Raw genomic sequence first — 16,693 nt, 5'->3', positions numbered from 1 at the left:
CGATCAATAAAAGAGCAGAGAGCTGTTACTATGTTGGTGATATTTACAGCAGACGTTCCCTTCTTTTATTCTTTTCTTGAACTTTTCCTCCCCTTTCAGCCAGTGCAGGGTATCCAGCCGGGCTAAGCCCTGGTTTACCTGCCTGCCTTTCGCTTATCATTTTCAGATTTTTGTAGTATGGGTATATGAATCCTATATTTAGTTCTTTAAAAATTCAATGCACCTCGTCTATTGCGTCTTTCGGCCGACGAACTTCTGATGGTGAACCTTCTGACAGCTCTTTGCGTTGTTAACGCTTTCATTGTCTATTGTGGTTTTCGCGCTACTTTCGCTGCAGACCCTTTTTTTATAGCTGATTGCGAGTTTTTTTTTTCTGCCAGCTGTGCTCTGCTGGAGGCAAACTGACCCCCTTGTGCTGTTCCTGTGAAGGCGTTAGTCTCGCTTAACTCCCCTCACTGTTCATTACCTGCGCTTGTGAATAGGCAGAAAAACCCGCCATTTTAAACCAGATTTTCAAGTAGGTCTTGGCCACCCAAATATCATTTTTTGTAACTTGACCTCCTAATGTCTTAGGATCTTAAAATATTTTTGGCCTCATTTATTTAAAAGAAAGGTAAGTGTACCTTTTGTTTCCATAAAGTGCTTACATTTTTCTTGCTTTCTATTTCCTTGGCAAACGCACAGAGTGTAGCGCTACAACAGCTTGCACACTTTAGACAAACTTTTACTTACCACTGCCCGAAGGACATGAATGACGTACTGCTGCATTGATCACCTCGTACCGGGACGCGCTCTGTTTTCCGTTATCGGGAAATATCCGCGCTATGTTGCCTTTGTATTCTCGCGTGTAGAGATAGAAAAGACAGCTCAACAAAATATTCTGCCTTTGTTTGTGAGCCGATATCCCATGTTTCTTGTTCAGATATTTACCTTATTGCGGTCATCTACCTACTGATTTGCCAAACTAGTCTATTTGATGTAGTATGACTAGACCAAATGGTCCTTCAGTACTGTACCATTTATTATTTTGCCTCTTTATCCTTACGGGTCGGACAAGGACAACGGGATTAGTTGCACGCCAGTTGTTTCTACTACGGGGTGTGAATTATGTTATCTTTTTTATTGAGAACACCACTGATCGAACAGTGAACTTTATGAACACCACTGATCAAGCCTTAATATTCACGAGCGCTTTTCTTCTGTTTACTTTCTTTTGCAGTCATGCGAGAGAAATACCTGTTTGTGTGTTTCCTGGTATTTGTGGACGCTACCCCCAGAAACGCAAGTGAGTCCATGATATGTTATTGGTAAAAGTCGAGCAAGGTTAAAATGTTATAGTAAAGTTTGTTTTCCGTAGTGTTGAGGGACGAGGTCCCTATGATGTAGCTCAGCGGGGGTAAAGCAGCTGACAGGAAACGTGGTAAAAACTTGAACGATCTGTATTTGCAGAGAGTGCTTGCGGCTCTCGCATTCTGATGCACAGTTGTCGATGGTCCCGTCCACTTGACCCCCGCTCACCCCGTTGCCAGCAGCGGGTCTCTGCTAATTAGGAGGGGGGGGGGGGGAGGGGGGGTAGCGGGCAATCGGTTTCGTGGTCTGTGCTTCCCGTATGACTAGGGAAGTAAGGGTTCAGCGCACGGCGGCGCGTTTTGTGCTTGGCTGTGACGAGCGAGAGCCGGTCATTAACTTGGGTTAGGCCGTCCTTCCTGAGAGAGCGCAAGCTGTCACTGCTGTCAGTCATTCGACCTTACCAATGACGCTTATCTCAATGACGCATGTGTCAACGACGCCTGCTCGGACTTACACGTTCCCCCCAAGAGGATAACTGAGCTTTGATTATGTTCAGTTTGACTAAACTTATTAGGCCGTAGTATGGCGAAGGGAAAGCCTGCTTCAATGCTGGAATACTCTCATTCTAGCCATATTTTAACTTTTCAGCAGATATCCCGATTAACGAAATTGCTCTAATTTGGACAGCTCTTCCTGTTCTAGCAGTGTCTCTCTATATAAATTGCTAAATGCCTGACACTCTCACCATTCAATGTCTTCAGCCGCAGCTCTCGTATCTTCTCGCTGAGATGCCACGCTTACCGAACATCAGCTTGAGTTGCTTTACGTTGCTCACCGTTGTGGTTCCTGTCCTGACAATGGCAGTCATTGCCTTACGAAAGAAAATAGTGCTGCTTGCTTTATCGCCAAACTTTAGAACTTCGGCGTCGTCTTCTATGAAGGCATCGTCCGGCAAATGTTCCGATCAATCGCCAGGTTTTTCCTACCTAGGCATCTTCGTTGCAAATATTTTCATCTCGTTGCTGGAAAAGAGTGTCGACGGCTTTACAGGCCCGACCATTTGATTCTTGACGTAGAGTACTGCTACGCTTATAAACCTCTGGTGTAGGTTGAAGCGAAGGTGATTCAGTTGCCTGAAGCAGCCTTAAATAATGAATATTCAAAGTGTGATTGAGTATTAAACCAGTCAAAAGAGAAATTACAGAGAAGAGACGTGGCACACAGAACGACTGGACTAAGAACTGCGCTTTATTAAAAAACTCTGGCTCCCAGTAAAACCAGGCGAGCATGCGCAGCTCAAGAGTCAACACCCACACACAAACTAGTGTTGATTGCGATAGGCCACGTTGCAGCGCCTGTGCGATAGGAAACTTCGTTCCTTCTGCATCAGTGAGATAGAGGTAGTACTGATGCAATTATCCCCTTGCATGCAAACTGTGCAAACTGTGCTTTTGACATTCATGAAGTTGCAGCAGAGGCGGCTGTCATTTATGATGCCTACATTCGCAGTGGCATGATGGCACACGCCGAGGCAAAGATAGTCCTCGCTAATGTCCCGGCTCAGCAATTCTTTTCAAGCGCCTCGCTGGTGCTTCTTTGGCAATGGAATTTGATGAACAAATTATGAACCCTATCTTTTGGAAGAAACATTTCTTGCCATTTTAGGACGCTAGCGTCTTGCAACAATTTCGTACAAGCATTCGACGCCTCTTTAAGATAGCCAGAATGAATGGAACGTTTAGAAGAAGCGTGAATAAAGTCGTCAAGATAAACTTTTCCGCGGCAACTTGGCCGTTGGATGCTTTCTACACATGGACTTAGGGTGCGACATTTTTAGATACAGTAAGCACTATGCATTTCTCACCACGTATTTTAGGACAAGGTGCCTCATGTTGAAGAGGTTCTTTTGACGGTGCATATTCCTTTCATTGTTCGTCCCAGGATCCACAATTATGAAGTATTCTGTTCAGATTTAGAGAGTGCGGGTTTTGTGGCTCCAAACGTGGAACGTGAGGTATACAAAATGGATTGCTGCTCCCTCACAGTTGATTGTAGTAGCCTATTAAACATCTGACCTATCTTCCAGTTGTTCATAAGGTGCCCGATGGCCATGGTGCACTCGGTGGCGGAGTCCACAACAGCCAAACTTGAGCTGCCCAGAATCCGACCTGTTCCCATGTTTCACAACGGTGTGCTCCTAAACGCTGCGCAGAAGTATAAAAACAACCTTGGTCACACGTTCTTGGCAGCGCACTGTTGCTGATACCTGAAAAAGCGCCATCACACACAGGGGAAAACACAAATCATGCACAAGGAAAGTGAGATCCCCAAACCAGGAGACCATATGTTGCCATAAGTAAGGGTTGTGCCACAAATGATGCAGGCCAGTTGGAGCGTTTTTGTCCCAACAATGACATATTTGCTACATATTCCCCTAAATAGAGCCCTAGCAGGTTTCAGAATCTGAGGGGCAGTCACGAATTTAAGAAAGAAATTAGGGCGTCTAGCAGGAAGCAAGTTGCCAATCATATTGGTGGTTTGGTATGCATTTTCATTTGGTATGCGGCCATTCAAGCGGCATTCACTCCACACACACTCCTGCGGTAGACTTTGATGAAGTTCTGTGTAGGGTTTTGAATTACTTTTTTTATATTTTTCTACAATCAGAGCAACTACACTATCAGACAGATTAAAGTGGCATACAGCAGACCATAGTCTAATATATACGGTGCTTCGCCGCCACACGTCTGATGATCGAACACCGGAAGGCCTTTCCCAGGTGGTTCTACCACCGTGGTCCTATCACTGTATATTTATCAAGGCTTTTTTCAATGTTTCTCTCTCTTTTTTTTTTTGCGCAGCTAGGCTAACGTTAGCTGCGTACACGGTATGTTTCACTTTGAAGCGGAGCAGTTTAACGATTCTAACTCAACTCAAAAACACGATGTAGCATCTAATGCAACGCAAAATGAGCGTTTTTTGACTGGAATGGCACAGACAGGTGTCTTTATAAGCTTACCAAAAAGGGTAACTGACGACGCCCATATGACCGGACCTTACTGAATATACTCAACGTAAATTCTAGAAGTACAGCTAATAAGGTGACGGACTTCGAGGCTCTGTTATTTTCTTATAATCTAGATATTTCTATCTTCACAGAAACCTGGTTGAATCCCACAATTTTGTGACAGTGAATATGTCCCGAATGAATATCGCGCGTACATGAAAGATCGCGAAGGCAAAGGTGGAGGGATATGCTTAATTGTCAAGGACTCCATCCACAACATTAGCATGCCGGAAGCTCCTAATATTGAATGTATGTTTTGTAAGGCCTATTATGACAAGGTCAGGTATATTATCGGAACCTTATATAGACCCCCTAGTTCTTCTGTTAGTCTACTAGAAGGCCTTGCTAACTTCCTGCGCACATATGTGAAGCCTGGTGATCGTGTTGTCCTGGCAGGCGATTTTAATCTGCCAAATGTGGTCTGGCCTACTCTATCGCTCAAAGATCCTTACAATAAATCTGGAGAAGCTGTGTTGGATATCACGTTTACCTTTGATTTATTACAAGTTGAGGATAACTTTACGGGAGTACAACGTACCTCTGAGTCGGTTCTTGACTTATTTCTTCTTAGTGGAACTATTACTGCTAATTACAATTTCGAAATTATTCCTAGCATATCCGACCACCAGGCAGTGTTGCTTACCCTATATAACGTTTCCCTAACTGAAAGACGCAATGTGTCTACCTTCCGTGACTTTTCTCGAGCCGAGGATGTATTTAGTATAGATGTATTGTCGTATAATTTTATTGATTTCTTGAACAGTGATGATGATGTACACAAACTTTGCGATTGTTTTAAAAGCCTCGTTAGTCAATGCAAAGATCGTTTTGTCCCATGCAGAACTAAAAGGAGGCAGAAAAATAATCCCGGGATTTCTCGGGAGATGCTACAACTAAAACGAAGATTAAAAAGGTTAAAAAAGAAAAAAAGACAGTCATTTTCAGACCAAAAATTACACAATGAAATAATTTCTGCTATTTCTTCTGAGATAAATAATTATGTTGACCAAGACAAGCAGCGTTATTCCGGAACATCACTGCCCAACTTTTTTTCGGGGTCACCTGAGAAATTTTGGAGGGTCATCTCCTCCAAATCTAAAGATTGTGATGCGTTTGATATAGCCGGTGCACTAGTAAAATGACGAAAATAAAATTGCTAATGCATTCCATTGGCTTTTAAATCGGTTTTTACGCACGATAATATTGTTACGGATGAAGAATGAATTTATTTACAGTGAAAAGCGGAGACAAGACATGGGATGGTCCGAAACAACCGATCAGCCCAAAAAACCTCGCGCCGCTTCTACCTCCTCTTCTACGCTTCTCCTGTGCGGCGTTACAATTTCCTCCGGGGCAGACGAAGCTCACCGAGCGAGTCAGAGTGGGCGTTGATGGTATGGTTTCAATCGTGCAACGTGCACAACTTGCGTCTTGCCTGAACGGCGGTTATCAGCTGTCACTTTAGCGACGACATAGGTCACTTCTCTCAAGCATTTGAGAATGACGAACGGGCCCGAATACTTGGAGAGAAGCTTTTGGGAAGGTGTCCTTTTCCTATCCGGGCGTCCACAACTACACGAAGTCACCGGCGGCGAATCTGACGGGCGAATGCTGTGCGTCGTAGCGAGCCTTGGCATGAGCATGCGACGATAGGGTTCTGAGCCGGGCGAGTCGACGTGCTTCTTCGGCACGACACAATATCTACGCGACAGAAGCATCTTCGTTAGGTGAAAAAGGAAGTATGGTGTCGAGGAAACTTTGAGGATGGCGAGCGTTGAGGAGAAAGAAAGGTGCGTGTCCTGTTACATCATGCTTGGCTGTGTTGAAGGCATACGTGATGAACGGTAATACGGTATCCCAGTTCTTATGATCCGCTGAGACATACATTGAAAGCATGTTGACGAGGGTACGATTGGTGCGCTCGGTTAGGCCATTGGTTTCCGGATGGTAAGGGGTGGAATGGCGATACTGAGTTCCACAAAGGCGCATTAACTCTTCCACGACGTCAGCGGTGAACTGCCAGCCACGATCACTTATCACTACACAAGGAGCTCCGTGGCGGACGATAATAGATTGCAGAAGAAACCCCGAAACATCGGCTGCTGCAGCTGAGACGAGTGCCATTGTTTCAGTATAACGTGTTAAGTAATCCACACACACGATTATCCAGCGGCACCCTGTGGAAGACTTGGGGAAGGGGCCGAGTAAATCGATACCCACTTTCTCAAAAGGTGAAGTCAGCGGTTTAACTGGTTGCAGAGTTCCTGCAGGAGCCGTAGTCGTTTGTTTGTGGCGTTGGCAGACATCGCAGGTGGAAACGTACTGCTTGGTTGTCTACCACAATTGAGGCCAATAGAAACGTTGTCGGAGGCGGTGGAGCGTGCGAGCGTATCCAAGGTGCCCGGATGTAAGGTCGTCGTGCATTGCCCGAAGCACCGCAAGCCGCAGGAATTCTGGGACGACGAGGAGCAGTGGAGCACCATTGTTAGAATAATTCTTGTGGTAAAGCAGACCGTCACGAATCACAAATGGCGTAGGCCGTTCAGATCTGCGAGTCGCATCAATAATCGGCTTAAGTGAAGGGTCGCACTGTTGTTCGTTCTGGAAGACGGCCAAGTCCGGAAAGTCGGATGAGATGGCAGTTAGGTAGTCGTCGAAATCGTCATCATCAGTGCTGTTGCTCTGAGCGGGAAGACGAGATAAGCAGTCGGCATCTGTGTGGCACCGACCACTCTTGTATGCAACGGAAAAGTTGTATTCTTGTAGCCGCAAGGCCCACTGAGCCAACCAGCCAGCTGGGTCATGCAGTCCAACGAGCCAGCAGAGAGAATGATGGTCTGTAACAATCTTGAAATGGCGGCCGTATAAATATGGCCTGAACTTGTGGATGGTGAAAACAACAGCAAGACATTCCAGTTCCGTGACTGTATAATTTCTCTCTGCTCTCGTCAGAGTACGACTGGCGTAGGCAACGACGTGTTGGCGAGCGTCGTGAAACTGGACGAGCACAGCACCAACGCTCACACCACTTGCATCAGTCTGCAGTTCGGTGACCGCCTCCGGATTGAAATGATGGAGAAGTGGCCCAGAGATGAGCAAAAACTTCAGCTGCTCGAAGGCAGCCTCGTACTGAGTGGACCATACGTAGGGAGTGTCCTTGCGAAGCAGGTTAGTCAGGGGACAAGCAAGCTGGGCGAAGTCTTTAATAAACCTGCGAAAATAAGAACAAAGGCCCAGGAAACTTCTGAGGTCTTTCACTGTCTTCGGCTGCCTAAAGTTGCGAACAGCAGAAATCTTTTGGGGGTCTGGCCGTATACCGTCCTTGTCGACGAGATAACTCAGCACAAGGGCTTGACGCTCACCAAAATGGCACTTAATTCTTAGAGTTTAAAATGAGGCCAGCCTGTTGGATGCAGTCCAAAACAACGCCGAGCCTCTTGTTGTGCTCGTGGAAAGTGCGGCCGAAAATAATGACATCATCTAAATAACACATACAGATCTCCCATTTGAGACCGCAGAGGACGGAGTCCATAAATCACTCGAAGGTTGTTGGAGCATTACATACACCAAATGGCATGACGTTAAATTCAAATAGTCTGTCAGGCGTAACAAAAGCGGTCTTTTCGCTGTCAGACGGGTGCATCGGTATCTGCCAATACCCGGACCGAAGGTCAACCGACGGAAAGTACGAAGCGGAGTGAAGACAGTCAACGGCATCGTCAATGCGCAGTAAGGGATACACGTCTTTCTTTGTGACGGCATTGAGGTGGCGGAAGTCGACACAAAATCTCCATGAGTTGCCTTTCTTTTTCACTAGTATAACAGGAGCGGCCCAAGGACTACAAGGCTCCTGAATAACGCCTGTCTGCAGCATGTCATCGACCTGTTCGGCGATCACATTTCTCTCCGTGGGAGATACGCGATAGGGTTTCTGACGTATCGGAGTCGCTTGCCTGTGCTAATGCGGTGGTGCATGCGGGATTCCGGCAACATCCGAGACCGCTCGCGCTGAGCAAAATCAAAGACTGACGTGTAGCAGGCAAGCACTTCTAGGAGTACATCTTGCTCAGAAGACGACAACGACTTGTTAATCATACGTCACAAGTCATCCGAATAATTGGGCAATTGTCGACTGATGTCTGAAGCCTGAAGTCTGATGTCTGAACTATTCGTACGTCAATTGTGGCTTGCTCTTCAAATGTTCCCAATTTAAGGCCGGCGGGCAGGGTAACAGGCTCCGTAGAAGCGTTCACAGCCCACAAGAACGCACGCCCGTCGATGGCTTGAACAACAGATCGAGGGACCAACACATTCTTCTTAAGCGCGTTGTTGGGTCTGGCTCGACAAGACCGCTGCATGATCCCATCCGGACACGTGAAAGCACACGGGAACAAACATGGCTGTCCTACCAGGCAGGAACACATCTTGAGATAGCGAAAACACGTCGGCTTGATCAGTCTGCAAATCATCAAGTATGACGATTGGCAACGCGCTCCGTAGTAAAATTTCTCCAGTCCCGCAGTCAAGTGTAGCACTGGATGCACGTAGGAAATCTATGCTTAAAATAACATCATGAGTTGTGTGGGCCAAGACAGTGAACTCCGCTCTGAAACTGTGTCCTCCAATCGAAACCAAAACCGAACGCCAACAGGGCGTAACACTTCACCGCCAACTCCACGAAAAGTTTCTTTAAGATCCCAGGCAAACACAACTTTCTGTCCTAAGCGATCTTTGAAGCGCAGGCTCATAATAGAAATAGCGGCACCAGTACCGACAAGAGCAGTAGTATTTACACCGTCTATATACACCCACACACCTTGTTCTTCAGCATAACAGACCGAGGAATTGGCGAGTCTGACCGTCCCGCGACCGCACCTCCATCGGCCGCACCAGCTAGTTTCCCAGCTGCGGCGGGGAAGGCGACCGACGACGGCGCGGGGATGGCGAACAGCGCAGTTGGGTCGGCGGCGGTGTAAGGCTGCGCTCGGAGACAGGGGACTCATCGCGCGATTGGTACGACCACTGTTGCCGCAGAGGTTGAACTCCAAATGGCGCGGGCGCGTCTTGTGCACACGAGCTGAGTACGTCGAAAGATGGGGCGCTCGCTGGGAGCGGCGGCGACAATAGCACGCAATATGTCCTCGGGAACCGCAGGCGTAGCAGACAGGTAGGTCCCGGTTGAAAGTAAATGGAGCAGGTAGGTGTGATTCCGGGTTTGATTCCGCAGAAGCTTGTCGTGGTATCGAGTATTCCGCTGCAACACGTCGTGGTGTTGGGTAGTATTCCGTTGTACCATGATGGACTGGTGAGGGCTGACGGCGACTGAGAGTTGCCGGGAGGGACGGAAAGCTGGCGTTGGTGAAATGTGGTTCCTCAGATGGCGGTCGGCGCTCGCTGCGACGTTCTCGCGACCAGGATGGTGGTGTGTCGGGAATGCCTTGGTCAAACGCACACTCATAAGCAGCGTCTGCTCCCTAAAGTCGCGCTAGCTCCTCGTGAGTCACTCGACGCACGATCGAGGCGATGTCCTCGCAGGCAGCGACGTCCATACTGGCAACGGTGGTGACGTTGTCCAAGCGCCCGAACTTGGGTAAGATCATTCGGGTCTTCAAAGCTTCGAACGCGTGACACTGCTGCCTGAATTCGGACAGGGTGTTCAGGTTTTCTTTCATGATTAGGAAATTGTAGACGTCTTCAGCAATGCATTTTAATAGATCTCCTACTTTGTCTTCATCGGACATATTCGAATTTACAATTCCACACAGCTTCAATATTTCTTCAATATACGTTGTACACGTTTCGCCAGGCAATTGGGCTCTGCGCGAAAGCGTGTGTTCTGCTTTCTTCTTTTTGGAATTCGAGTCACCAAAGCAGGCTTTCAATTCCTGGATAAAGGTCTCCCAAGTGGTCAGCACGTGTTCATGATTGTCAAACCAAAGTAGTGCGGTGCCGGCGAGAAAAAATGCAACGTTCTCAAGCTGCGCTTGCGTGCTCCATCCGTTGTGGCGGCTTACTCTTTCGTAGTGCCTTAGCCGAAATACAACACGTATGTAGGATAACATAATATAAGAATAGCAACACGTATGTAGGACTGCAGGATGTCTGCGATAACTTTTGATAGGAATATCCGGCCACGGTCTGTGAGAAGTTGTCGTGGAGCTCCATGTAATAAAATCACGTCGAAAATAGGCGACATCTGTGGCACAACTTGTAGGAAGTGCTCGAGTGATGGCGTAGCGCATGGCGTAATTCGTGGCCACAGTGGTCCAATTTTTCGCAGACGTAGATAGAGGAAAAGGGCCAAGTAAGTCCAAACCAACCCGAAAGAATGGCTCTGCAGGAATGTCGAGTGGTTGAAGTAACCAGTCAGGGAGCGTCGATGGTATCTTGCATCGCTGGCATTTCTCACACGCTACTACGTATCTTCGAACGGAGCGAGCAAGCCCTGGCCAGAAGAAGCGTCGACGGATGCGGTCGTAAGTACGTGACAAACCGAGGTGACCGGTAGTGGGAAAGTCGTGAAGTTCGTGGAGAACAGCCGAGCGAAGTTGTTTAGGGATCACAAGGAGTAATGCTGGGCCGTCCGGCTGAACGTTCTGGCGGTACAGTACGTCATCTTGAAGTATGAATAAGCGCAGGGAACTGTCGGCAAGTGAAGATTACAGACCGTAAATGATGACACGCAAGGACGGGTCATGGCGCTGCTTGTCGGCGACATGGAGCAATTGGAAAAGAGAGAGAACGCAGGCGTCGATATCATTATCGAACCTAGCAGTCGGGTCTTCGACTGGGTAGCGAAAGAGACACTCTGCGTCCTGGTGTTGGCGTTCCGACTTGTATGTCACTGTGTATGTATATTCTTGTAGTTTGAGGGCCCAATGACCGAGCCGGCCGGTAGGATCCTTGAGCGAGGAAAGCCAACACGGCGCATGATGGTCAGTGATTACTGAGAAATGCTTGCCATATCAATATGGGCGGAACTTTGAAACTGCCCAGACTAGAGCAAGACATTCGCGCACGGTAATCGAATAGTTACGCTCTGCAGTTGTTAGGAGCGGGCTAGCGTAGGCTATAACACGGTCGTGGCCATGTTGGCATTGCGCTAAGATGGCTCCGATCCCATAACCACTGGCATCGGTTCGGACCTCTGTACCTCTGTAGTTTCGGACGGGTCAAAGTGGGCCAAGACAGGTGGATTGGTGAGAATCGTGATAAGGCGGGAAAACGCGACAGCCTGCGGGGAACCTCACGTAAAAGGCACGTCTTTCTTCAGAAGTTTGGTGAGCGGTCGAGCGATTGCTGCGAAATCTTTCACGAACCATCTAAAATAAGAACAGAGCCCCACAAAACTCCGGACGCCTTTGACAGACTGAGGTTCAGGAAAAGCCATTACTGCTCGAACCTTCTCCGGGTCTGGTTGTTCGCCGGAAGCATCGACGAGATGGCCTAGCACTGTAATCTGTCGGCGCCCTAACTGGCAGTTCGATGAGTTTAATTCTAGCCTAGCCTTTTGGATGACGTCAAGAATAGCTGCGACGTGCTCAAGGTGCCTCTCAAATGTAGAGGAAAACACAAGGACGTTGTGCAGGTAACAAAGGCAAGTTGACCATTTGAAACCTTCTAGCCGAGAATCCATCATCCGTTTGAACGTGGCGGGGGCATTGCATAGACCAAACGGCATAACCTTGAATTGGTAGAGGCCATTTGGAATGACGAAAGCAGTCTTTGCTTGATCTTGCTCATCTATGGAAATCTGCCAATAACAAGATCCAAGGTCTATGGACGAAACGATTTGGCAGAATGAAGACAATCAAGACGCCATCGATTCGTGGTAAAGGGTAAACGTCCTTTTTAGAGATTTGGTTTAGGTGGAGGAACCAAATACAGAGGCTCCTTCTATAACTAGCGATGAAGTTAGAAGGGCCTTGAAAGACATGACCAGGGGAAAAGCTGCTGGAGAAGATGGAATAACAGTAAATTTTTTCGAAGATGGAGGAGATATCATGCTTGAAAAGCTTGCGGCCCTGTATAAGCATTGCCTCACAACTTCAAGTGTACCAGAGAGCTGGAAGAACGCCAACATTATACTTATCCATAAGAAGGGAGACGTTAAATAATTGATAAATTACAGACCCATTAGCTTGCTTTCAGTATTGTATAAAATATTCACCAAGATATTTTCAATAGAATCAGGGTAACACTTGACTTCAGCCAACCCAGAGAACAGGCTGGCTTCAGGAAGGGATATTCTGCGATGGATCATATCCATGTCATCAATCAGGTAATCGAGAAATCTGCGTAGTATAATCAACCTCTCTATATGGCTTTCATAGATTATGAAAAGGCATTTGATTCAGTAGACATACGAGCAGTCATAGAGGCATTGCGTAATCAAGGAGTACAGGAGGCATACGTGAATATCTTAGCAAATATCTACAAGGATTCCACAGCTACCTTGGTTCTCCACAAGAAAAGTAGAACGTTACCTATCAAGAAAGGGGTCAGGCAAGGAGGCACAATCTCTCCAATGCTATTCATTGCATGCTTAGAAGTATTCAAGCTCTTAGACTGGGAAGGCTAAGGAGTGAGGATCAGCGGCGAATATCTGAGCAACCTTCGGTTTGCAGATGACCTTGTCCTATTCAGCAACATTGGAGACGAATTACAACAAATGATTGAGGACCTTAATCGAGAAAGTGAAGAATTGGGCTGAACATGAATATGCCGAAGACAAAGATAATGCTCAATAGCCTGGCAAGGGAACAAGAATTCAGGATCGCCAGTCAGCCTCTAGAGTCTGTAAAGGAGTATGTTTATCTAGGTCAAATACTCACAGGGGACCCTCATCATGAGAAAGAAATTTACAGAATAATAAAATTGGGCTGGAGAGCATACGGCAGGCATTACCAAATCATGACTGGGAGCCTACCACTGTCGTTGAAAAGAAAAGTGTACAATCATTGTATTCTACCGGTGCTAACATGCGGGGCAGAAACATGGAGGCTAACAAAGAAGCTCGAGAACAAGTTAAGGACCGCACAAAGAGCGATGGAACGAAAAATCTTAGGAGTAACGTTAAGAGACAGAAGAGAGCGGTGCGGATCAGAGAACAAACGGGGATAGCCGATATTCTAGTTGACATTAGGCGGAAGAAATGGAGCTGTGCAGGCTACGTTATGCGTAGGATGGATAACCGGTGGACCATTAGGGTTACAGAATGGATACCAAGAGAAGGGAAGTGCAGTCGTGGACGGCAGAAAACCAGGTGGGATGATTAAGTTAGGAAATTTGTAGGCGCAAGTTGGAACACGCTAGCGCAGGACAGCGGCAATTGGAGATCGCAGGAAGAGGCCTTCGTTCTGCAGTGGACATAAATATAGGCTGATGATGATGATGATGATGATGATGATGATGATGATGATGAATCAACGCAGAAACGCCATTTGCCATTTTTCTTTTTAACGAGTACGACCGGCGACACCCAAGGGCTCGATGAGAGAGAAAAGAGAGAGAGAGAGAAAAGTCATAAGGGAAAGGCAGGGAGGTTAACCAGGCTGAGCCCGGTAGGCTACCCCGCACTGGGGAAGGGGCAGAAGGAATTGAAAGAGGAGAAGGAAGAGAGAAGTTCACAGTTCACACCTTGCACATTTACAGTCAAGCGTTCATCGCTAAGTTTCGTCACAGGCGGTCATGCAGGCTTGTGCACTTCAAAAAGCGCAGCAGCGCCTTTGTAGCCCTGTGCATAGAAGACGCACGAGGCCATGGGCCCAAGATCATCTCCTCCGTAAAAGGCCTGTCATCTAAGTGCCCCAAAGCAGTCCGAAGGGCAATCCTCTCTTCTTCGTATCTAGCGCAGTCACATAAGATATGTCTGGTGGTTTCCTCAACACCACATCTGCTGCAGTTGGCACTGTCCGCCATTCCAATTAGGAATGAATAGGAGTTCGTAAAAGAAACTCCTAATCGCAGGCGGCACAGTAAGGTTTCTTCATGTCATTTGAAACTGGGTGAAAGTCGTAATTGCATCTGTGTGTATATGGCATATAAGCGCCGGTTGGTAAACTCTGGTGTATGCCATTTTCTTAGAGTTATAGTATGGGCAAGACTGCTGAGGTGCTGCGCTGCATCCGTTCTTGACAATGGTATTGGGATTCTTTCATATTCGTGATGTGCTTCACGGGGAACTTTGTCGGCACATTCGTTGCCAGTGATGTTGCAGTGCCCAGGTAGCCACTGAAATACAATGTCGTGGCCTCTGACCACCGCTTCATGGTAGCGTACTCGTATCTCCGCTACCAATTCTTCATGTGGGCTGCGGCGCAGAGCTGATAAAAGTTACTGTAGGGCTGCCTTTGAGTCACAGAATATAGCCCAATTATTTGGTGATTGTTCGTGCACATAAAGCACTGCGCTATGGAGGGTGGCAAGTTCAGACCCTGTCGATGTTATGACGTGGCTGATCTTGAACTTTTTGCAGAAAGATGCCGACGGAATAACTACCGCACCAGTAGAGCTGCTCAGAGTCGAAGAGCCATCTGTATAAATGTGAATTCAATCAGAGTAGGAATCATGCAGCGTATGTAGAGCAGCTTGATTCAGGGCACAAGTTGGCAAGTCGGACTTCTTTGTAACTCCTGGAATGGAGAGCCGCACTTGTGGCTGCCGGAGACACCACAAAGGACAAGGTGGTATTGCGGCAGGCGTGAAGTCCGATGGAAGAGAAGATCGATAGGAGGTTACAATGCCCGAAAAAGTTGCATCTGGCCTACTTTCCGAGAGAGAAGCAAGGCGTTGAGACTGTAGTCGGGAAAGGTGCCGAAGATGATTTCGAAGGGTGTCTGTGGCGACATACGTTCTGATGGCATGTTCCCTGGCGATGGCAATTGTTGCAGCTGTTGAGGCGCATCGCGGTAGGCCAAGACAAGTTCTAAGTGCTTGAGCTTGCATGCTCTCAAGCACTCTGAGGTTAGTCCTCCGGGCGCTTGACAACACCGGGGTGCTGTAGCGCAAGAAACCCATAAAAAGCGCTTTGTATAGTTGCAGCATAAAACGCACCGACGGTATCCTATGTATCCTACCTAAGGAAAAGACTCCTCTCAATCAGTCACCTCTTCAAAGCCATCGCCGGAAAAGAAAGGGCTCGATGAGGGTTCAACAATGCCTTTGGCGAGCATCCGGTTTACGGCAGAAAGGATGTTCCACATCCGCCCCTAGGTTTGTGGGTGGTGGCGCTGGCTAACATTCCCAGGGTTAATTCTAGTTGTAAAACATAAATACCCCAGAAAGTGAAGGGGAAAACGGCTCCGCGGTAGCTCAATGGTGAGAGCATCGCACGCGTAATGCGAAGACGTGGGTTCGTTCCCCACCTGCGGACAGTTGTTTTTTCATCCGTTTTCATTTTCATTAATTTATCGTTTCTTTATTTCAATTAATACGTACAAGTAATTTCCCCTATGTTCTCCTTGGTGTCATTGTTTGTTGGCTTCTTATGATACGATTTCCAGGTGCCATTCGTGTAGCTGATGCTGCTGATCATTGCATATCAACTCCTCCAACAGTACCACCACAGTTGCAAGCACTTGATGAGCCCACTGAACATTGTTCGAAGAATAAGGAGTACGCAGACACTCAACATAATGAAGGATGTCACTTAGTTGCCGGAAATCCTGCAACTCTGCAGGCACACTGACATCGTCAAGTTCCACAATGCGCGTTTCCTGAAAATACACTTCGACACACATGCTGTTTCGAACAATCACCGAGGAACGCACAAAGGCGCCCTGATCAACAGTCAAATCCAGGAATAGAACCTTCGAGTCCATGTTGATCACAGACCAAAATGGTGAGGTGTGGAATCTTTTCAGAGCATGAAGAATTTCAGAAAAGCTTGTGACTTTCTTCTTCTTGTCTTGTTGTTTTTCTTCCACAGATTTTTCCCTGGCAATGCGGAGCAATTCATCCTAGACACGTTTTGTTTTGTCCTCCGAGCCTCCCGAGTGCATGCATTTTGACGAGAGATGTATTGAGGGCAATTCGGGAACACACGCGGCACCGCATCCGGCTTCAGCCGGAAGAGTTTCAGCGGCACTTCAATAATCTTCCCCGTCTTCACGTCTGTGTACTTCAACGTTTTAACGTAGTCACTGCCTACAAAATGCTTCTCACCGAGCTAAAATGAGAAAAAAAGAATTATGTGTGAACACGTTTCATAATGCCGAAAACGTAAACGGCTCGGTTTGGCGTTTCATACAACAAAAGAAGTATGTTCAGGTTTCAGGCTCCGACAACGCAAGCAGTCCGATTAAGGTGGTGCTGGATACGTTCAGCCGCAAAAAC

The 16,693-nt window shown here is 47.3% G+C and overlaps 1 long non-coding RNA gene across 1 annotated transcript in view; it reads left to right on the top strand.

Moving 5' to 3' along the window:
- The first annotated feature begins 456 nt into the window (after positions 1 to 456).
- The window catches only part of LOC119448233 (uncharacterized), a 35,983-nt gene continuing 19,746 nt past the window's right edge, over positions 457 to 16,693 (top strand). Inside the window, exons 1-2 of the long non-coding RNA XR_005191000.2 lie at positions 457 to 613; positions 1,220 to 1,285. This is a non-coding gene — a long non-coding RNA (uncharacterized LOC119448233). The remainder of the gene's footprint in view (positions 614 to 1,219; positions 1,286 to 16,693) is intronic.

Source organism: Dermacentor silvarum, chromosome 4 (assembly GCF_013339745.2).
Source record: "Dermacentor silvarum isolate Dsil-2018 chromosome 4, BIME_Dsil_1.4, whole genome shotgun sequence".
NCBI classification, from domain to species: domain Eukaryota; kingdom Metazoa; phylum Arthropoda; class Arachnida; order Ixodida; family Ixodidae; genus Dermacentor; species Dermacentor silvarum.
This window is presented reverse-complemented; position numbering and strand designations above follow the sequence as displayed.